The sequence below is a fragment of the Abramis brama genome (genome assembly GCF_963993115.1).
Source record: "Abramis brama genome assembly, chromosome: 1".
NCBI lineage: Eukaryota > Metazoa > Chordata > Actinopteri > Cypriniformes > Leuciscidae > Abramis > Abramis brama.
The window spans coordinates 53,353,038-53,377,100 of record NC_139963.1 but is presented as its reverse complement, the minus strand read 5'-3'; the positions used below and the strand labels follow the sequence as shown (position 1 = coordinate 53,377,100).

The following is a 24,063-nucleotide window of genomic DNA, read 5'->3' as shown; positions in this document are numbered from 1 at the left end:
CCTCCCTCCGCCTCTTTTCCTGGTGGTGTGGCTACATTTGGTTAGATATGCGAGGGGCCATAGTGGCGTGTGCAGCTGTACGTCTATACGCACTGTCTATACGCGTACCATGAGCGCTCCGACTAACCTGAGAAACGTTTTCAGTCCGAATATTTCAGCAGTTATTATGTGTGTCCCGTATTTCTGTCGACTGAACCAGCGATACCAATCATTTGTGAATGGTGCGGATCTTTTGTTCTATCTTTGGTTCAATTATTTCCTTTCCATGAATTGGCCAAATGCGCTTGCATAATGGTCTGAAACGATTCAGATTCGTTCGGACCGCTCTGTCACTGAATCATCTGAAGCTGTTTCTCGGTCAGTAACAACAAATATAGAACAAATAGCGCTGTTTTCAGTTTAGTTTCAGTTCAACTTGCAGTTTAGTTTACTTTGAACTACGCAGCACCGCCCAGTGGATAATGGAACGCAAGCTTAAAGAAGTTGCGTTTACTCCCAGTTCTGGACACTATTATTAAACAGCATTGCGACATCCAGTGAGAAGTTGTTCAATTCGTCACACCTCTGTTACAGACCACAAATCACTCGATGATTTAACTAGTTTTAAATCAGATGAAGCAGCCTCAACATTCCCAACACGACTGATGAGGTAAACAGCAGAAACACTGTGCCATGAACGGGGTTAAAAGACTTTAAATCCCCTAATCACCACCTTTACAAACATTTACCATGAATGTACTGTAGTAATTTACTATGGTTTGGGCAGAAATATGGAATATTTATACTGAATACTATCTTATAGTCATTTATATTGCAGTAGATTAATTAGGTGGGTAGAGGAATATACAATTCATTTTGTGTATAGTTTTTAGGGATTTTGTTATACAGTGGTAGTGAGTGAGTAGCCATGCATGGTTTTACCTGTGGTTATCACGCCTCACTGTCAGAATATTTTCATTTAAGCCTATAATAATTATAAATAAAATAATTCTTACCAATACCTATGATCTTGTATAATTCATATTTTTGTACATAGCTGTAAATAAGTTATTTATGAAAGACTCATAAATCTGCATACTGTTGGGTACCACATTTCCAAGTAAATACAATACTTTTTTAGGTTTACTTTAGCTTATTTATTGATACTGTTATGTTTCAATAATTAATAAATAATGTTTCAATAAATAAGCTAACCACCGGCCCTCCTCAACATTCCGATTTAATAATCCGGCCCTCGAATGAAGCTAATTGAATAGCCCTGACCTAGGGGCATAACATGACTCACTTTTCACTTTATTTCACTTTATTTAATTCACTTCATATAGTATAGCAGTACATAAGTCAAGTCTCAACTCTTGTTTAAGGCATTGTGCATATGCAAAAAATATGCTTAATCCAATATAGAATGGTAATGCTTGAAAGTTCTGTTTTCTCCGATTTGAGGTACAGTGGATAACTTTGGTTATACCAGCTATAATCCTCTAGATAGAAAGGTCATCTTGGACTTAAATTGAAGCTTATAAACTTGGGAAGTTTTTCATGTACATTTGAGGCAGTGATATATATAATAAAATGCTTGAAAATTATCACTTTTGATGACAATTTGTCAGGCGGACAGCCATTTTTTTGTCTTTTGGGGTATGTTGAGGGTGATATTTGACAGCAAAAAGGCAGCAATCCCCAGAATCTTTTTCTGCTAGTTTCCCAAAAAGTGTCCCCTATGTGTCAGGATACACCATGCAAGATTGTAGGGTTATATGGCCATTTATGTAGCTGCAGTACCTTAATATTCACAATTACATCATTCCGCCAAAAGCTTTTCCCAAAAAGGGTGTTTTTTGGCCCCTGAGACCAAACGGGGCCGAGTTGGGGGTGATTGTTATCAACTTGTGATGGCCCAAGGTATAAGATAATAGGAAATAATAGTGAAAAAAAGGTAGCAAAAAACATCCTGAGGAGTGGACCTGGCTCCTGGCCTAGATGAGGTCTTGTATGTTCCTGCCCTGAATACCAACAGTCATCCTCATCCAGCCTCCGTCCTCTCATCAATGTAATTGAAGAAGGCTACCAGTGGTTAGAGAGAGTCAGAAACATTCTCGTGAAAGAGAACCTTGAAGCCGGAGAATGGATCTCATGGGCTGCATATTATGCCAACATCACAGAGGCTACTTCACCTCCCCCATCCAAATCATACATGTTGTGTTTGGCATGCGGTTTTTGATAAAAAATTGCATACTTCACCTCCAATTGTCATGGTAAGGACAACATTATTGTTTTTTAGTCTTGGAACCTAATTTTTTGGACTCCTTGACCCCAAAAATGTACACGTTGATACCAAATTTGTCATTATAGATATAACAGAAGCAAAGATATGGGCCTCTCAAGTATGGTCGGCGGCCATTTTTAAAAAATGTGCGTATATAAGATACAAAATGTGATCTCACTTGTGTCTTAGGATAAATTTATTTCTATGGCCCTAAGGTACTTCCATACCAAAGGGGACCTTTGCATCATGACTTGAAGTCAAAAGTCACTTAACCTCCCTACTAAACTCCTCACCATGGCTGTCGAGCACCTGGGCCTCGAGTGGTCCCCACCTAAGGTGCCCGCACCGAACAGGCTCGACGGGTACCAGCACCAGCGTCCAGGCCAGCACCCTTTCTGCCCGAGCTCCACGCTGAACTCTCGAAGTCGTGGAACGCTCCTGTCTCTGCTAAACTCCGCTCCCCGGTCTCGCCGACTCTTTCGCACGTGGACGGAGCCGCAAAGAAGGGATATAACCATATCCCTCCGGTAGAACAAGCGGTTGCAGTGCACCTTTGCCCCCCATCCGCGAGATGGCGCTCAAAGTCTGCCCTCCCGTCTAAAGCCTGCTGGACTACTTCAGCGTTCGTCAGCCGCGCCTTCTCCGCCGCTTTACGAGGGCAGACCGGTCTATGGCCTTTGGTCAGATCAGGAGGAACGCCTTCATATAAACTGTCTGGAGATGCTTGCGGTCGAAAATGCAGTGAAACATTTCCTCCCATACCTGCAAGGACACCACGTGCTAGTCCGTACGGACAACATGTCAGTGGTGGCTTATGTGAACCGTCAGGGCGGAATCAGATCCAGAATCCTCTGCGCTCTGGCAGAACGCCTCCTGGTCTGGGCGCAGGGCTCACTGCGCTCGCTGAGAGCCGCGCATGTGCCTGGCCGCCTGAACGACGGCCCGGACAGACTGTCCAGGGACAACGTTCCCCCCGGGGAATGGGTTCTACACCGCCAAACAGTCCAGCTGCTGTGGCGCCGTTTTGGCAGAGCAGAAGTCAACCTCTTCACCATGAGCGACAATGCTCAGTGCCGGAGGTTCTTCTCGAAGAACGAGGACGCGCTGGCCCAAGTCTGGCCCAGCGTCCCGTTGTACGCTTTTCCCTCGGTCTCGATGTTACCACAGGTGATAGCGAAGATCAGGGAGACGCGCCGTGCAGTGCTCCTTATAGCCCCGCACTGGGAAAATCAGTCTTGCAAGTCTCCCAAGCCCGAGGTTCAATTCTGCATCCCCATCCAGAGCGCTGGTCTCTGCATGCGTGGGGAATCAACGGATACTCGTTGATTTGCCAGAAGGGGTCGTTAACACGATCGCGCAGTCCAGAGCCCCCTCTACAAGGCGGCTCTATGCGTCTAAATATTCTGTGTTTAACAAATGGTGCGCGGGAAAGAATCTAAACCCTCAGTTTTGGGCTTCCTTCAAAAGCTACTGGACGCGGGCAGGTCCCCCTCCACGCTCAAAGTTTATGTTGCGGCTATTGCAGTGTTCGCCGGCGCTGCGCATTGGGAAGGAATGAATTCATTACCCGCTTCCTCCGAGGTGCCAGGAGATTAAATCCTCCGCGGCCCCCCTTGGTCCCTATCTTGGATTTGTCATTGGTCCTGGAGGCCTTAAAAGCTCATCCCTTTGAACCTTTGAACTCTGTGGAGCTGAAATACCTTACGTTCAAAAACGTTTTTCTGATAGCTCTGGCTTCAGTGAAACGCGTGGGTGACTTACACGCGCTATCAGTTAGCGCAGCGTGTCTTGAGTTTGGACCTAATGACTCCCTAGTCATTCTCAAACCGAAGCACGGCTATGTCCCCAAGGTGTTGGGCACTCCTTTCAGAGCACAGGTCATTTCCCTCTCAGCCCTGCCGACTTCTGGCAGTGAGGCTGATAGTAACCTCCTTTGCCCCGTTAGGGCTTTGAGGTGTTACGTCACGCACTCCGCCACCTTTAGGCGCTCGGAGCAGCTTTTTGTTTCGTTTGGAGGGCGCACCAAGGGTCTCGCCGCCTCGAAACACAGTCTGTCCAGATGAATAGTGGACGCTAGGGGCCTCCTGGCTGGGCCTCCCCCTCTACATTTGTTAGGTTCTATAACCTGGAAGTTCCCGCCCTGCAGGCTAAACTTCTATCTGTCTAAGTCGTGTGTTGCCCTGCTTAGACTTCTGCACGCAGGCCAGTTACTTGATTTAGCTCTTCTGGTTGAGCTGCACCAATAAGGGTTGTGTCAGTAGATGTGTAGACCGGCAGTGCCGCTCTAATTCCCCTAATGTGTGCTTATGAACATGTGTTGGCCCGCTCTGCTGGCCACCTGTTTTCCCACCTTTTCAGTGCTCCCCGGGCTTCCCCGGGAGTTATGTGTGGATGCTAGCCGCGCACGGCGTGGACAAAGAGTTCCCGTAGCCTAAGCTTACTTACGCAATACGAGAGAAACTCTCATAAGAGAACGATACTGGTTACTAAACGTAACCTCGGTTCTCTCTAGAAGAGGGAACGAGTATTGCGTAACCTGCCGTGCTCGCGCCACGAGCTCATGTCGCTTCAGTCGAAAGAAACCAGAGATTTAGCCTCCGAGCCCTCCTTTTATACGCTTAGCCACTGCCCATTCTGGCGGGCTGTGACGCGTGAGGGCGCGACGTCACGCCGGGCTCACTGGAAGGCAAAAGCAGTTGCTGCACGGCAGCCAATGAGCGCGCAAGGTAGCCTGCTCTAGCTCTGCTAGCCGCTGCACTGCGTTGACAATAAATACAAAATTAAGGATAATTTTTGGCTTCATATCTCGAGAAAAGATGACTTTACCCGTAGCGTAAGCTTACTTGCGCAATACTCGTTCCCTCTTTTAGAGAGAACCGAGGTTGCGTTTAGTAACCAGTATCGTTTCTGACGTCATTCGGTGGGGTCATTGTTTCATTGTAGCTTGTCATCCGGGAGTAAACCGTACCAGTTTTTTTTGGTTAAGCAACTGTGGCGATATGGAGGAAATCCATACCAGCTTTTCACTTTTTCTAATGGGCGGAAACCAATGAGTAATTTGAATATAAAAGAGAGCTAGAAACGGCAGAGGGAGACTGGGAAAAAAACAAAACAAATGTGTAGGTTATCGGAGTGGGACACACGCTACCTGAAGGCCGTCGTTGCTATTCTTTGCTGGAATCTCTGTGCATGCGCTGACTGGGTGCGATCGCCAAAGTGATGGAGAAATCGAGCTCTGCATGGTTCGCCTGACTGGTGCAACACAATCCAGCCTGGTTCGCCTGCCTCAGGTATTAGTCTTGATGTCCATCATCTTTTAACCTCACGCCAAGTCTCCAACCTCTTTCCCCAGCCCTGGATTTGCGGCCGCTACACAGACTGCCTCACGCAGCCAACACACACCCACACACACATACACACTCATTACACATGCACACACCCATACACCAAACACTTGTTTGGATTATTTCTTTTTCTTTCTTTTTTTCTTCTTTTCTTTTGGTTGAAATTGAACAGGAAAAATTGAGTTTGAAAAAAATAACGAACTTTAAGACATTAGTGAATGAATCAAGGACTCTCATGGCTTTTTTTTTTTTTGTTTGTTTGTTTTGTTTGTGAAATCTTGAACAGCAATCTCCCCTGTCTGGTTTCATTCAATCTTTTGTCATTTGTCATGTGAGGCAAAGAAAAAAGAAAAACTATGTGTGAAAATTGAACTTTTTTTTTTTCTGCAAAATGGTTTCTTAAAAAAAAACAAAAAAACATTGGACCTGAAACCCTTCAATCTCTGAATGTGTGTCATTTAAGCCCTATTTTATGTTATTGTGGGTAAATTAAAACCTGTGTTTCATTCACACATTAATCTGCTGGTCCGTTTTTTTCCCAGAACAGTCAGGGGAAAGCCTCAGTGATTCACAAGGTTTCATTCCCCCATCCCTATCAGGCACAATTCACAGATATCCAGGAAGGAATAATCCACAAAGGAATCCAGGAACTCTCAGGAACAGAATCAAAATCCAGGAAGACAGGTGGCTAAGAGGTCAGGAAACAGGACTTGACATCAAACAACAATCTTACAATACAAGACAGCAGACAATAAGCTAATAAAGGCATGGCTAATAGACCGCAGCTGGTGCTGATGATAATTGAGGTAATCAGCGGCCACACCCACAAGCACACACAAACACACGGGAAGAGAGACACTTGAGACAACCGTGACACTTTCTGGGCGTGATCTATAAATAATCAAGTATATTACTGAATATAAAATTACATACATTATGATATATTAGTGAATATACTGTCACATATTTTTAAATATATGAAAAGCGGCAATTCCTTATTATTCAGTATATTGTAATATATTAACACAATGCATTATTCTGTATATTTTCAAATATACGGTTAAACCATATATTGATCATTCATAAATGGGAAATATATTTTCCAGAGTGTGTTTGGACTTGGCCATCATCAATGAATATGATGGTCAAATGTAATTTTTCCATTCAAGAAGCTGTGAGACTAAGTGGTATTAAAAAACAAAACACAGTAGAAACAGTTACAATGTTTCTGCTCAAACTCACTCTATTGTGACCTAATGCAGATATCATATATAATAAACTGACGCATAAATGTATTATGAGACAGAGCGCAGAAGTTTACCATCACGGTAAGGTGGGAATTATCATCATGCAATATTGATTGATGGATCGGCAGAGAATCGTCTTTCTGCGAGATCACTTGATTCTATTTTCCCTTGCTATTATCAAACCAATTGAATTGCGCTGATGCCCAGTTTAATTTAAATGTCATTTATTCTGCCAATAAGATTCGTTTTCACATTTCACCAAATTGGTCAGACATGTTTATTGGTTCTTTGGAAGTGACGTCATGTCACATCTATTACCACAATGCACAGCACCTTGACCTGGAAATTAGAGAAATTATAACAGTCAATCAAGGGGGTAAATCCAACAGCCGAAAAGCGTACCAACCCCGGGGGCCGCCATTTGCTAACAAGCCATCACCTGCTGTTAGCATTCCATTGTCTCCCATTCATTTTTGCTTCACTTTGACAGCAAATAACTTAACATCTGAGGCATTTAAAGACTCCATTTGTCCATTGTTTATTTCTAAAGAAACACAACAATGTATAAAAGGCTCCATTGCCTTGTATCTTACGTTATGGCCCATAGAAGCAGTTTTTGTAAAAATAGGCTAACGATTGTGCCATAACCACGCGACTCTCTGGAAATTACCGTATAGACAGGAGGAGAAGCTCGAAGTCAATCGGGGGGACGTGAGGCATAAAGTCTGATAAAGTCAAGGGAGAAGCCCATAGAGAGTCATAAATTTGCTCCTGCTCCTAGCTCATGGACACCTCCTACTCACATTCTCCGTCTCTGCAAGTTTCGGAAGGGAATGATTCAGATTTCTCTTGGCACAGCTACTAGAAGACAGATAGGTTCTCACGTCACATCTACGTCATCAAATTCAGTTTGAGTCTGCGCAGTACACTCAGCCATAAGGAAGTGAGTTCTTCTAATTTGCTTCACTTTTCTCCATTGAAATTTATGGGGTCGCTGTGTCCAGTTTATACTGTATACTGTCTATGGTCAATCAGTGGAAGAAAATGGAGGAAGAACGTGATTCAGCTGCGAACACAGTCCAAAATCAGCCACAGGACCAAGAGCACCCATGGCCGTACCTTAGCGAATTATTTTCTTTTAGTGGTAAAAGCATGTTTAGTGGATTGTTTAAAGAATGTTGCATACTGGCATTAGATAGTAGTCTTATAGTTTGATAAATAAATACAATTAAATACAAACAGTTCTAAAGCAGGATAAAACCTTGTATGTGGTTCATTCACTTCATGTTTTTAGAGATTAAAAGCTTAAACAAGAATCTCTAGTTTTCATTCTTGATGTTATTTAATACTCAAGTACAATTGTAATGTGGTACTTTTTTACTTTTACTTGAGTATGATTCTGGCAAGATACTTTTACTTTTAATTGAGTAAAATTTTCTCTCAGTACTTGTACTTTCACTTGAGTAACATTTTTGAGTACTTTTTACACCTTTGTAAGTTGTTGAAATGTTGCAGGTGCATTTCTGAGACCAAAACTGAGAAGAGATCTCTTGTCAACGGAACCTGCCAGTAGCCCTTGAGCAGATCGAACTTACTTACAAATTTCGCCGCCCCAACCCGATCAACACAATCCTCAATACGAGGAAGTGGAAAGGAGTCACTTTATTTACTTTCCTATAATCGGTACAAAACCGATAAGTTCCATCAGATTTATTGACAAACAAGCAGGGGGATGCCCAGCTGGAAAATGATGGGCGTGCAATGCCATGATCTAGCATAAATTGAACTTCAGCAACCAGATCTAAGAGTTTATTTGGGGACACACGATAAAAATGTTGGCGAATGGGCTCAGCATCCCCAACATCAATATCGTGCTCCGCCCAATGTGTACACAAAGGTACATCACCAAATAAAGAGACATGATGATTAATAAGAGCAGTGAGGTTGACACGTTCACTCTCTGTTAAATGGGTCAAGATTTTATGGAAATTTTTATGCAAAGAGTCTTTTTAAGAGATTTTTAAGACATCCCAACAGCACCGTATCCTCGGGGAAAGAAACCCCTTCACCAATTCCCTCTCCCAAAGGAACAGGTGAAGTACTCTCAACAACCAGTGCAGGTTTCACATCAGTTCTGGTCTCTAACGCTTTAGGAGAATGACAATAATAGTTAATCAACAAATTAATATTGCACAACTGTGTTGACTTCCTTCTCCCTGGGGTGGCAATAAGATAGTTTAAGTCAGTAACTTGTTTCACTACTACATACGGACCAGAAAACCAAGCTTGAAATGGTGAGCCCTCCACAGGTAACAGAGCCAACACTTGATTGCCAGGCATAAATTGTCGTTTCTCAGTTCGCTGATCGCAAAGTGACTTCATACATCCCTGCGAAGAATGCAATTGTTCTTTTGCCATCTTACCCGCTTCATACAATCTGCGCTTAAAGTCGTTCACATAACTTAACAAATTCTGAAGCGTACCTTCAGTCCAGTTATCGCGGAACACAGCCAACGGTGTGCCCAAACACCAAATCATTGGGACTAAAATGAGTACTTTCCTGGCTTACCTCACGTGCTGACAACATCAACCACGGCAATCCCTGCTCCCAATCACCCCCCAGCTCTTTACAATAAGCAAGCAGTAGGGACTTCAGCGTCTGATGGAAACGCTCTAAAGCCCCTTGGCTTTGGGCGTGATAAGCACTAGCTTTATTGTGCTTAATGTGCAACATTTTCAAAACCTGTGAAAACAAATGAGACGTAAAATTAGAACCCTGATCCCTTTGCACAATCTTCGGAATGCCAAAAATAGAAATGAATTGAGTCAAGGCCTTCACCACCGATTTTGCAGTGATCGTACGGAGGGGATAGGCCGCAGGGTACAGAGTCGATGCACACATCACAGTGAGCAAATAAATACTACCTGATTTTGATCTAGGCAGTGGGCCTACACAATTGATAATCAAGTGCTCAAAAGGGGGACTAACAACAGGAATAGGAAACAGTGGAGCAGGTTTGATCTTCTGATTCGGCTTGCCTTTTAGTTGACAGGTATGACATGTCTTGATATACTTTAAAATTAAACATTGCAGTTGGTGCTATGTGAAGCGTCTGTCACACTGTGACAGTCACACTCGGATGAAAACGCCTCTTTAGAGACCCCGCTCCATCCGCCCACTATACAGTGCCGTGTGTGTATGTGCTTTCGGTAATCAGATTCAGAGTGAGACTAAAATGTACAGATTTCTTATTAAAAATGCAAAACCTAATAATGATGCTTGTGTATCGACATCCACCACAAGTGTCCTTTTAGAAGCACATAACAGTGAAGCTAGAAGCAGTGAAGCTAGCAGTAACGAAGCTAAGATCAGCAAAGCTAGGATCTACAGTGAAGCTAGGAGTTGCAGTGAACATGGACAACGAAATAAGGGAAGGACATACCAGGTTAGTTGAAAAGGAAAATTCCCCTGGATAGCTTATGACCCCACAAAAAACAAAGTGTGTTTTGTAACATCTGCACTACAGCTAAAAACATGAATGCCCCTCTTCCATCATCAACCCACAACCAAGAATCTTTAAAAGCTTTCATTCAAGATGGTTTTTCAAGCTGGGCTAAAGCACTCGAACGATTTAGATCACATGAAAAGTGCACTTTGCATCGAACTGCCATTAGTGGCCATTAGAGGAAAAATTGACCAAGAGTCCAATTTTATGCAGATGCTATATGTGCGTGCTGAAGATATCGCAGAGTTAAAGTCATGGCTGGCTCGTCAGGAGAACAAGTGGCTCTCTCATGACATCCTAAACGAGATGATTGAAATGATGTCTCATGATGTCTTGAGAAAGCTAATTGGAGAAGTAAAGTCTGCTGGGGTTTTCTCTGTAATTATGGATGAGACAACCAATAGTACAGTCAAAGAACAAGTGTCTGTTTGCTTACGTTATGTGACTGAAAATCTGGAGCCAGAAGAACGTTTCTTAGGATTTTATGAGACATCAAAAACAATAGCAGACACACTTTTTTCAGCTTTTAAAAGATGTTCTGATGAGATTCGCCCTGCCAGTCAATAAATGCAGAGGACAGTGCTATGACGGCGCATCAAATGTGTCCGGTATTCGAACAGGTCTGCAGGCTTGCATGTGAGCCTCGAGCACAGTACATCCATTGAACTGCACATGTCTCCGAAAACATTCCTGCATGACGCAACTTTTTGACAAATAAACGTGACCTGGTCACACTCTTCAGAAATTCACCAAAGCTACTGGCCTGGTTCCAGGAGTTTCAAGATGACAACGCTTCATCTCTTAGACCTCTGTGCCCTACCAGATGGACCTTGAAAACCGCCTTGTTACAATCTATTGCATCCAACTACAGTGTGCTTCTGGAATTTCTGGAGGACCTGTCTGAAAAAAAAAGGGGAGAGGCAGGAGGGAAAGCAAACGGTCTTCTAACGCACCTGCTAAAATTTAGCACCTTTTCCTCCTTGAAACTCGTGCTGAAATTCTTCTCTCGCATGGAAACAGTCAGTAGCCGCGTTTCCATTACCCTTCAAATTGCGCAAATTGAAATTGCGAATTGAAAATACGCACAATGGAAACACGTCAATTTCGCAAAAACTCCCGTTTATCGCAAAAAAGTTTTTACGCTCGCATGAGTTGTTTTTTCAGGCAATTCGAAAAAGGAATATTTCGCAAAACTGCAATGGAAACAGTTTTTGCGCATTTACAGTCACCTGATTTAGAAGACGCGGTGTGTTTGAGGTCCATGTATAGCTACGCAAATTATAATAATTTTATATTATTTTATTATAACATTTAATAGGCTATATTTAGAAGACGCTTTTATGCAAAAAAGGAAGCTGAGTGTGGAGCGCGCACTGCATGGCACGGAGGCGCGGCCGTGAACACTTGCATTTTCCTATCAACAGTGGATAAAATACTCAATCATTTCTGGTCATACAGAAAAAAAGAATACATTATTCTCAACTACTTTTATTTGCGTAACCTTACAATAACAAGAAAACGTTGTACTTTTGTAAAATAAAAGAAAACAATCAGACGCACTTTCATGATCTCCGTAAATTGGAGTGTGAGAACTGAAATAAAATATAGCCTATATGTAGGCTAAAGCTTGAAATGTCCACTTTAAAATGAACAAATTCGAATCGAAGGCTAATACCTTCTGATTATGTAATCTGTCTGCTTAACAGCGGAGATGGAGATGTGATTTTAGCCAAAACAATAGTTTATTAATAATATTATTAATGGCTCTTCTCATTCAGCACTGCGGGAAAGACATCAATTCCAGTTTCTAATTTGGCCTTATAAAACCAGTAAAATCGACATGTTTTCCATACTAATTTGTGAATATTTTAAATGTTTAATAAAGAGGCAAAAAGTCATAAACTCTGAAAATTCGTCGATATTTACTTTTTTGCGCAGCAGTTGGTCTAGCCAGTTCAAATTAAAATTTTGGTGTTCAACTTTGCGTTTTAAAAAGACAACAACCGTTCATTTTTCGTTTTTCAATTAGGGGTTAAAAAAGGAAAAACGAATGGACACAAAAGTAGCCTACATGGATTGTTTGGACAGAATATGAGACAGAGTTCTTTATTAAATTAATAAAAGAAACAATAATTAGCCTATAGGAATACTGGATTCTAAATCTCAAATAAATGCCACAATCAAAACCTCGGAGCAGAAATGAGGGCGAAACACCCAGCAACTCCATAGGCTTTATGTGTCGTTCGCAGTATAAGGGTCTTTCCCTGCCATTAATGCTTGGATAACACGCCACGTATCCTTCCATTAATAATAATAATGTCTAATGCGGTGGCTGTGATATTATATAAACCAACGTCCGTTGCCGTGATTTTTGGAATGACTTATCGCGAGAGAAAAAAGGACGTTTTAGTCGCATAACATCGGTTAATGGAAACGGCGTCATTTCGCAATAGTTTTTTATCGATATTTAGATAATAGCGCAAAACATTTGCGCAAATCTGTAATGGAAACGCGGCTAGTGTTGCACTTCAAAACAGCCAGCTGCACCTACAAAAAGCTAGGCAGTTGATTGACACACTGAGAGAAGACATAAAGTGTCTTAGTGAAGGATTCCAAGAATTTTGGAAAAATACTACAGCAGAAGCGCATGTAACACATGCAAGATGTTGAAGATTTTGTAACTGGGAAGGCCGACTGTAAAAGCATTATTCAGTTCTATGGGGATGATATGGATGGAAGCAGGCTGACATTGCATAGAGACATGTGTTTGGACTTGGCAAAACAGAAAGGTGTTCATTTTACAACTTTTCAAGATGTATATGACTTCATGAAAGGAGATGGAGGCGAGCACTTGAGAATGTTACTATCAGAAGTCACAAAGCTTTTGAAACTGGCTCTGACTGTCCCTGTAACATCTTGCTGCTCAGAGAGGTCATTTTCTGGGATGCGCCGACTGAAAACAATATGGTCAACAACTATGGCCGACAACTATGGCCCGACTAAATCACATCGTTATAATAAACTCTCACAAAGAAGTGGCTCGACAGCAGGACCTGGACATCATCGTTGATATTTTCATCAAGCGCACTGCTGTACGCAGAGACACGTTCCTCCTGAAGAATTGACTATGTGCACGTTAGCATATGCTACTTCCGGCTGCGAAACCGATAGGGGGTGTCTAGTTTCCGGTAGCCTGATGGATGACGCAGAGGATGTATATTTCTCCAGATGTCTTGGACATTTGCCAAATATTACAGTCGATGATGTTCATCGACTGGTTAGTGATTTTTCTCCAGCTCCCCAGAGCAAGAGAGAGAAGGGGTTTAAATATTACATCTCTCAGTATTTGCATAATTTTGAAGGTAAGTCACAACAACATCCATGCTAAGTTACGTGCTCAAGCTATGCTATCTGGTAACTGTTATGTTATCTCTCTGTACATTATAAAAGTCATATATAAAAATCATGCGTTAGATTTTGCATTTTCCCGAACAGTTTGTGTTAGCCGTTGTTTTGTTTATGATGTTCGGAGGCTATGTTGTTGACAACCACTCCTACACATGTCATACAGGGAGTAAAGGTATCCGACATTGTTCGTTCGTTATCAAGTTAGGCTGTTTTCACCATAGACTGTAAGGTTTTCACACATATTTCTAGACAGGTCTCCCTTGCAAAATATGTTCTAACCCCAAGGGCTTCTCCTGGTTAAAGGGTATAATATAATAATAATAAATAAATAATTAGTAGCCTAAAAACTTCCGTCTAGTTGTCATGGATACGCAACGCTCCACTCTGTAAAGCGACTGCTTGGCTGCGGTGACAAAAAGCAGATGTGAAAACATTGTTTACTTTTCACAATGCAGCAGCGCCTGGCTCCACCCAAATATGTGTGAAAACTGTGTTGATTGACTTGACTATGAACAAACGAACATAGTTTTAGATAAATGGATTTAGATAGCTTAAGCTTTAGATAGCTTGATAACAATATGTTGCTAATTAATAATAGTTATTAATAGTTGCAACTATTACAGTTGATAATTATTATACTTACCAACTAACTTGCATGTTATTCTATTACTAACTTGCTAATATTGTTATTTTTCTGCAGTGTCTGAGAAAGATCAGGGCTCAGGAGAGGTGGTTGTCAGGGCAGAGTGCTTCAGGTCCATGAGGAAAGCTGAGAAACCTCACAAGCTCAGAGTATGGTTACAGTCAGCAGCAGTGTGAAATTGTGTTCAGTGTACAAATCCTAGTAGGCCTAATGTTGGGTAGAGTATTGTTAGGCTGTAGGGTATTGATGGACGTAGGGTATTGTTATTTTTCTAGGATTATGTCAGGCTGCATCATGTCAAGGGGTGTTCAGACAGGCTTTTTTTTTTTAAGAAATGAGTAATACTGTCAAGGGATATGCATTGATTACATTAAATACATTGATATGTTTTACTTAATAGGTTGTCTTAAAAGATTTGCAGCCTGTGCTACTTCTGCACTTCTCCTGCACCTGCAAGGCTGGGAAAGCTTTATGCAACCATTGTGTAGCTCTTCTGTTTCAATCTGCACACTATTCGCAATTGAAACTCCAAGTTGTTCCCCCAATATTAGGCTGCACTGAAGGTGAACAACAGTGGCATAAGCCTAGAGTTATGGTGAGTTCAATCAATCAAACTTTATTTATAAAGCGCTTTTCATAATTGTACCTGCTTTACAGTGGATTAAAAACAATCCTACTTGCCTACATTCTCTATTTATTTTTCACTATATTGACATAGGGGATAAAGCCGGGCCCTGTTGACAAGATGGCTGTGATCTCAGCCAAACCGAAAACAAGAAAGACCGCAGAGGGAGTGCGGTAAGTGCTCCATTTATAGGATTTCAGAAAACAACATTCCATTGGACAATAGCATTTAAAACCAGTGGGGGGAAATTATTATTGTTACACGGTAGGTTCTATGTGTTTTACATCTAGTGAGTTATAGGTCCAACCAATTTCATAAATGAATGATGCCACTTAAAATGTTTCAAATCCTTCTGCAGGTGTCTTTCAAGTTGGCCAAAGCAGGCACACCTTAAATCATGAAATTCAATTTTATTATTAATTCTGATGACCTGTCACTGTACTGGTTATTGTATTCTATTTTCAGAATGCTCTTCCCCTCAAGCAAAATGTATTACTCTGTTGCAGATTTTTAGCGTGTGTGTGTGTGTGTTTTCTAACATACAGGAGTAAACTGTACAAAGGCCTTCATGGGGAACTTCCTGACCTCTCAGTTCTTCGGGTGTCTGAGGTGTACAAATATTTAGCTGATGCTGACCGCCCTATGATCTGCAGCATGGGAATAAGTGAGGATATCCCACTTGTGGACTCACTGTTCGGCAAGGTGCAACATGGAAGTCCCCTTTCTTATTAGCAACCTGCCAAAGAGAAAGCAAAGACTCTCCATGATGCTCCACCTCCTCCATCATTGCCACTGCAAGGCTACAGACTTGAACCATCAGAGTGCATGTTTGTCTGTTCCAGGAAGCAACAGCTGCACATTAAAAGTCTCGAGGTTACCCTGGAAGTGGCCCAGAAGATTGAATGTGCTACGCGAGAGCAGAGTTTGTGTGCCGATTGGTACAATGTACGGAAACCACGGGTGACTGCATCTCGTTTTAGAGAGATCTGCCATGTGGGCAAGACCTCTGAAGAGGGACTTGCTGAACGCATTCTAAGAGGTACTCATCAGACAGGGCCTATGAAGAGGGGTTTGGAGTTGGAGGCAGATGCGATCTGGGAATATTGCCAGATAAAACGTGTGAACCACTACAAATGTGGGTTTGTGGTACAACCGGATGCACCATGGATTGGTGCCTCACCAGATGGGGTTGTTTTTGACCCCTTGGAGCAGCCTCAGTTTGGCCTTCTGGAAATAAAATGTCCAAACATTCCAAATTATGTAGACGCACCGTATCTCAAGGTCATCAATGGGTCATTGCAGCTCAAACCAACTCATGCCTATTATTGGCAAGTTCAGGGCCAACTACTTGTCACCGGTATGAGTTGGTGCGATTATGTCGTCTCCGCTCAAGATGATGTTTTCATACAAAGAATACAGAGGGATGAAAGTGTGATGGAACAAATTAAGCGTGGGATAGATAAGTTCTACTTTCACGTGTACATGGACAAATACCTGGCAGTGGCGTAAATTGGTTGCTTGTCATTCCTGAGTTTTGGGCACATTTTTACAGAAGACTCCTTTAAATCTGTTATTATCTTATATGTTATCTTATATGTATATGTTATATATTCTATTATTATAAATGTTCATTTGTGCCTTTGTATGCATTGTTATTGAAGGGCAGTGACACTTTCATGTTAACCATTTATGAAATTGAAGTTTGTCAAATACAGTTCACTTGAAATCTGTTATGTGTTTTTGCTTTCTGAAGAACAGACAAATGGTCTTTGCATTTTTACAAAATCAAATCAAAATTTATTTATATAGCACCTTACAACAACGCTCAGGTTGACCAAAGTGCTTTACAACTGTGAAACCCACAAAAACAGATAATACAGAACAATACAGAGCAAGAATCACATATACATATATATATATATATATATATATATATAGAGAGAGAGAGAGAGATAAAAAACACATCAAAACCATATAATAACTAAATTATTAAAATATAAAACACCTTAGATAAAATATGAAAGTGCTAAAAAAAATCAAAAAGCCAGTTTAAATAAATGGGTCTTCTAAAAAAATCACAGTCAACAGGAAGCACACAGAACAAAGCTGTAGACAGCACTAAAAGTAAAGCAGTTTTATTTGCAGAGTAACAGCAAATCATTTCCAAAACTGTATGAGTATTGTGTGATGTGTTATTGGCCTTTATTTTGCCAGGAGAGTGTGGTGTCAAAGTTCATTATAGAATGGATTAGGAAATCCGGCCACCAGAAAATCAGACCATCCATTTCTTGACCAGGGGTCCGTACTGATAATTAGTGAGGAGACATGCAACAGTAAAAAGCTGGTTTATATTCCCACAAATGGAGAGAGGGATGACCGTGTCAAAAAGTTTGTTCTCTTTGACCCTCCTAATGAGCCTCTCGACGTGGACTCTCAGACGTGCAATGGCCTGGGTTTTAAGGACATCCACCTCGGACATTTGATCCTGTTTGGACATAAAAGCTGGGCGATGCACTTTCCCGGAAACTAGCTCATCTATCAGAAACCCCTTGTCTACCATAACTTCCATGTCGGGTGTTAGGAGGGAGGTGATGCCGGAGTGACGAAAAATCTCCTTGTCACTGATGGAGCCTTCAAAAAGTGCCGACACAAATGTTAATGCTCCATGGGGGGACATGCCAATAAGCGCTTTGAATGTACAGTGCGACTTGTATGTGGAAAATACCTCACTTTGGAGCAGAAGGGAGGTAGGGGTTTGGCACCTCATTTCTGTGCAGTCGAGGATGACCTGGGTGTTTTCATAAGTCCCATGGAAATCTGTGGGGCAGTTTGCTCTCACTGATCCGCTTGTCATCCATATCGAGAGAGATCCAAGTAAAGTATATAGAAAGTTGGACCACGTCATCAACTGGATGTTGAACTTGTGAGCAAGTTCCCTTTGTGTACAGCCGGTTGATAGATAGTTAAGGAAGAGGAAGAGCTCGTCAATTGGCAGCAATTTCTGGGGAAAATAGTTACCGTATTATTAATAGATAGAAACACTATACAACAAAGATAAAATACACAAACTAAGGTGATTAAAATATGCAGTGCATGTGGGGGTGTATGTAATCTAAAAATTGGAAACTTTCATCAATGATTTAACTGGTGGTAAAAGAGTAAGCTGCCTATAGCAGGCCAGCGTGGAGCTGAGCAGCCAAAGGAGCAGAGCAACAAATGCAGGTAGTCGCTTGCACAGACAACAAGAGTGCCAGAGCAAGCAAAAAACAAAACACAGCTAACAGTGCAAAATGTGTAATTCACATGGACCAAGCTGGTAGTATATATGAAGACTTCAAATGCAAAAGCCTCTAAGTGCCATCTGAAATTTTCTTCTAGAATGATCATTTTTGTCAAGCTTGTATGTTTATGTTCAGTTATTTCACTTTAATGGCAATGAAAATTACCTATTAATTGTAATAAAAGTGAAAGTACTTAACTTAAATATACAAGCTTGATAAAAATGCTAATTTTTGAAGAAAATTTCAGGTGGCACTTAGAGACTTTTGCATCTGAAGTCTTTATATGTTTATTGTAGAACTTACAGTTGATCTGTTCATAGGGCTCTCAGTGGATGTACTGGTGGAAAGGTTCTTCTGACCACTGGTGACTCTCACCATTCTGCTCGTTGCCTCTTGGATTAGATTCCAAAAGGCCATGAAATGCTCATATGATGGAAATCTGCATACAAACAGCACATATCATATAGTTTTTCTATTGATGGCATTCAGATTACATCAAAACATTCTCAAGTTGTGAACATAGAATCTAGCGTTGTTTTCTCTAGATCTGTTAATTATATTTCTTCATTATATTTTATTCTTCTTTACTGAAACACACAAAGTCGCAATTCACACACATCAGACACACACCACACACGCATTGTATGGAACCGCAAAAATCCATACTAGCCAAACTATTATACAGCTATCGTGAAACTTTAAAGCTAATCACATCACCGGCTGCTGTTAAATTTTTTATTGCCTCGTCAGCGGAGACATGTATGTATATATTCATAAAATATGTATTATTTACAGAACAAAGTAAATAAAATACACCAAATGTGATGGTGTGAAATCTCTGATTTCTTACCTGGTATAGTACCGAAAGTCATCAGGTGATGTGGCAGAACCACTGCAACCCAAATCTCTCCAAATGATGTGACTCGAGCTGCCTTGTGAGCTCCTCGATCTGCCTCGACATGTTCTCAAATTTCATCCGGTCGACCACGATAAAAGAGCTGGCTGTGTAATCGTGGTCTTTCATCAGGGGTGTCGTAGCCAACTCAGCACAACCAGAACAGGTGTGTTTTCATCCACCTCAGTCACCATGTCCACGGCGGAGTCATCCTCTGGAGCGCGGCCCAAAGCCTGGATTGCTCGAGGGCGGCGCTCCCAAACTCCGGGTCGCTGGTTTTTTTTAGTGTAATTATTCCAACCGAACAAGGATGGAACTGCCTTAGGTCGAAGACACCGCTTTCCCGAAGAAGATATTACTATCTCTTCTTTCTCGAAGTGGCGACTGCACACTCTGGAGTTGATGGTGGGGGTGAAACCTTCCCTTCTGATTTTAACAAGCCACTGGGCGCGTAAATTAAGTTCCTTTGGGAAACTATGGAAGCTCAAGGTTGTGTTGAATCTCCCCCCGGCGGTACATAGTGGCACGCAGCAATGGTGGTTATTACCACCGACTGCCCTTTGAAAAATGAATCGTTTTTTTTAATGTTTTAGGTCCATTGCGAACGATTAAACTAACTTAACGCCGGTTAACGCCGGTCCACTGATGTAAACAAGGCGGCAACCGGAAACGAAGTACCCAACTTCCGCCCTCAAACCGGAAGTTAGCATTTTTCTCGTGCACAGAGTCAATTAACCGCAATGGTGAGTCAACAAATCTAATTTTTACTGTGTGGACTTGTGCGACATTGATTCTTAATTTCCCACGAAGCTGATTGTGGTTACGTGTCAGTTAAACTTTTCATAAAGTTAGTAAAACCACCGAGTCCTACCTATTTTTGTGATAGCTAGCTCAAAATACATGTGTGTACCCATGGCTAGTGTCGTGAAATCTATTAAAAGCACCACTATTTCTTCTGACCGCCGGGGAACACAGGCGGAACCAACGCTAGCATAGTGCTCCACCTAGCGCTACCCACAGAAGTGACCACGGCGGGCCAGAATTACACAGAAGACATGACTTACCTTTACTTTACTCAATGCAGAACTGTCTCGAGTAACTGGAAATGCCGATTAGACCATCTCGTCGTAATACAAATCCAAAATATGAATAATCCTCGAGCAGGGCTGCGATATGCGTGCGATACAGTTTTGTAAATCCGTGTTTGTTTTCAGAAATGATAACAGTGGTTTTATACTAGTGCTCGCGATATCACGATTTTTGATGATCTTCTCCAAGATCTGCTTTTGAGGAAAACATTTCATTGGCATTCTGTTTTGACATTCACCTTTTCTGAGCGCGTGCACTTTACAACGCCTGACAACCAGGGCTTGGGGGGGCTAGCCCCACATACTTATACTTGAAACATCTCGCGGCACGATCAGCGGTGGTTTCTTCATTAGGGCGATCAGGCGACGCACCACCACCACCAAAGTGTGAAAGGGACCACAGAGTTACTCTAGCAGTCACTCACTGTTGTTCTGCCTTTGGATATAGTCCAATCAGCGCCAAGTCACGTTCTCTTTTTGGGCGATTTCTCTCTGCCTGAGAATCGCCCAGAGTATTCCCATAGACTTACATTCAAAGATTTTTATTTATTTTTCGAACTGCAGGCACTGCAATGCATTCTCTATGGGTTCCGGAAGGGCTCGCACTAACGTGCTTTCGTCATCATACGTAAACTTCACTTGTGCAGCGATTGGTGGAAACAAATATACCTCTAATAATATTTAGCCATAAGCTTAAGTGACATCCAATAATTTCCTCAGTGCATAACTTACATTTCACGGACATATTCTCCATCTGTAAATGTTAGAAAGTCAATATTTCCAGTTTTCTGTTATGAGTGAAGTGAACGAGCGCCGCCGCGTGCATGCGCGCCAAAGGAGCGCAATAGAATAGGAGCGCAATTATTCTGACTAAAATATACATTAGCACTAAGTTATAAATATATTTAGCTAAAATATTTGTTGTTGAATATTTGTTGTTGTTGGTGAACAAATGTGCTAGAAAATTTCAAACCTACATGTGTATTTTTATGATATTAGCTTTTTTTTAAGTTTAGTAAATTTAACTACTTCTTTAAAAAGCATTATTTTGTTTTTAGATTGTAATGTTGCAATGTTAGAATGTAATGTGATTTGACCCCTTTTTTTTGGATACACTGCAGATAGACAGCAAGGTTACACTATGTTTGTTTTTATAACCTTCAATATGAACATTGTTTGACAATATTGATCAGAATATTACTTTTTTTTCTTTAAATTAAAGAAAACAGTTGAGAGAAAATCTAATTCATGTCTAAATATGCTGTCGCTTTTCCTAGTTCGCCTTCCAAAAAAATACATCATGATTTACTCACTATAATGTTCCTTACATGCCTGTATTAATTTATTTCTTGTACTGAACCAGTACCGGCGCCAGTCAATAATGTCTCGTCTGCAGAGCCACCGAAAGAAGAATACGAAAAAAAACGCATACGAATATTTCAGACTTTGTCTGATTTCAAACGACCAATCAAAATTCGACTTTCCCTAAGACTATCCTTAGCTAAAATATTGCTATTTTAGCTTGATATTCAATATAGGAAGAATGCAGTTGGCAAATGTGATTTTTTAAATAGCATATTTTATCATTAAAATCACTTTAACATTTATGGTGATCTGAGCTGAAGGGAGTCCAGTAGAGGGGGCGTAATTCATAGCTTTAATGATAATTGTATATTTTATAGGCCTACATTAAAGTGTTTTTCGTTTTTTTTATATATATATATTTTACATTTATTTCTTGAATGCTACTGTTAAATCTGTTGTAGCTGAAAAAAATAAACCACTGTTTATTTAATTTGTATATTATATGTTTATTTGAAACTTTCTTTGTTATATTTTTTATAACAGATTAGTTACCTGAGTACATATGTATAAAGTACAGTCACACTGTGTGATTGTGAATTTTAATTTCTGTTTTTAACACTGACTTTTGTCTTTTCTGTTCTTTTACAGATCACTCTATTGCATACCAAGTAAGCAAAACAACATTTTTGATTTCATTTTATTTCATTTCTGCAAACAACTTGCACCACTTGCACAATGACATCACGCTGGTCAAAGAGGCGGAAAATTAAATCAATGCTTAGGGCCACAGAGTCAGAAATCCTGCAGCAGTATGAGAAAACCTATACTGGTTCCGACATGCAAGGCAACTCTGTTGCAGAACTGGAACATGTTGAATTCCCAAGTGTAGCATTGGAGTCAGGTGTTTCAGAATCTAGCTCAGTTGTGGAGCAACCAAGTATAGGGGAACTTGAGCAGAGGTCAGCATTCAGTGAGTCCCATCTCTCATTGGACACAGTTTACGACTGTCCATCAGCTAGGCCTGTTGATTCAGAATCAGATGATTCTGATGCTGAAGCTCCAACATCAGAGTTAGTGACGAGTCTAAGATTTTGGGCCTCTTCCTTTTCTGTCTCATTAGCAGCATTGACTGCACTCTTGGGCATTTTGCGAGTGTTTCATCCAGAATTGCCAAGAGATGCTCGGACAATTCTCAAGACACAAGGTGAAATAAAAACTGAGAAAATGGAGGGTGGGGAATATTATCACTTTGGCCTAGCTACTGGACTGATGTCAAAACTGAAATCTTTGAACCTGCCTTCTAATTTGACCACAATTAAGATGCAGTTCAGTATAGATGGTTTACCACTATTCCGAAGCAGCAGAACTCAGTTCTGGCCCATTCTAGCTACCATTAATGTTGATTACAGAAAATCACCATTCCTTGTCGGCCTCTTCTGTGGCTTTACCAAACCAAAGAGTGTCTTTGAGTTCTTGGGCCTATTTATTGAGGACCTTAGTGGCATTCTAAAAAATGGCATTGTTCACAATGGGCAGCAGATTATGGCAGAAGTGTGCTCATTTATATGCGACGCCCCAGCACGAGCTTTTATTAAAAATGTAAAAAGCCACAATGGTTATTCAGGCTGCGACAAGTGTTTTCAAGTGGGTGAATGGCACAACAAGATGACATATCCGGAAACAAATGTTAGATTGAGGACAGACACAGACTTCAACTCTATGACTGATGATGAACACCACTTAAAACAAACACTGTCCCCGCTAGCTGGTCTGGTCAAAATGGTGACAATGTTCCCATTAGATTACATGCACTTATGCTGTCTTGGGGTAACCAGGAAGTTGCTATATATTTGGATGAGGGGCAAATCACTGGCAACTAGGTTGTCAAGTAAATCAATCGAAGATATATCCATTAAATTTAAGGGACTAGGACCTTACACTCCTTCTGAGTTCAATCGGAAACCCAGGCACCTCTCTGAAATAGATCGGTGGAAGGCTACAGAGCTTCGATATTTCATGCTTTATGCCGGCCCAGTAGTCCTGAAAAATACCATTGCCCTTGAAATTTATGAAAACTTTATGTTACTTTCTGTGGCCATGCATCTGCTGTTGTCTCCTGGAACATCAGCGGAAATGATTGATTGCGCTCAGGGATTGTTGACTTCATTCGTAACTCACTTTGGGCAGCTGTATGGGAAAGGTGAAATCACCTACAATGTCCATCAGCTGACACACTTGGCATCAGAATACCGCCTGTTTGGTCCCTTGGACAACATATCTGCATTTTTGTGTACATAAAGAAAGCTTTTGCAAAAAATAGAGAATCTAATTGTGCATTACACACATCTGCCCCTAACCACCTCCCCACATTTTTTTTTCTTTACACAAAGCAGCAACCCAACTAGACAGTCAGGACAGCCAACCATTACCACCTCCACAAATATATCAGACCCTC

At 41.3% G+C, this 24,063-nt stretch overlaps 1 protein-coding gene and 2 long non-coding RNA genes across 3 annotated transcripts in view; 2 read left to right on the top strand and 1 right to left on the bottom strand.

The window, feature by feature from the left end:
* LOC311097528 (uncharacterized protein) overlaps positions 1-24,063 on the top strand; it is a gene marked incomplete at its 3' end in the record, with an annotated part of 85,292 nt that overhangs the window by 19,377 nt on the left and 41,852 nt on the right. The window lies entirely within an intron of this gene.
* LOC311094067 lies at positions 14,408-16,762 on the top strand. The gene is made up of 3 exons (XR_014608553.1): positions 14,408-15,009; positions 15,133-15,212; positions 15,585-16,762. It is a non-coding gene; the product is annotated as an uncharacterized lncRNA (long non-coding RNA).
* On the bottom strand, positions 17,229-19,329 carry LOC311090512. Its single transcript, XR_014607899.1, has 3 exons — positions 19,171-19,329; positions 18,624-18,759; positions 17,229-18,040 (listed from the first exon to the last, which is right to left on the bottom strand). It is a non-coding gene; the product is annotated as an uncharacterized lncRNA (long non-coding RNA).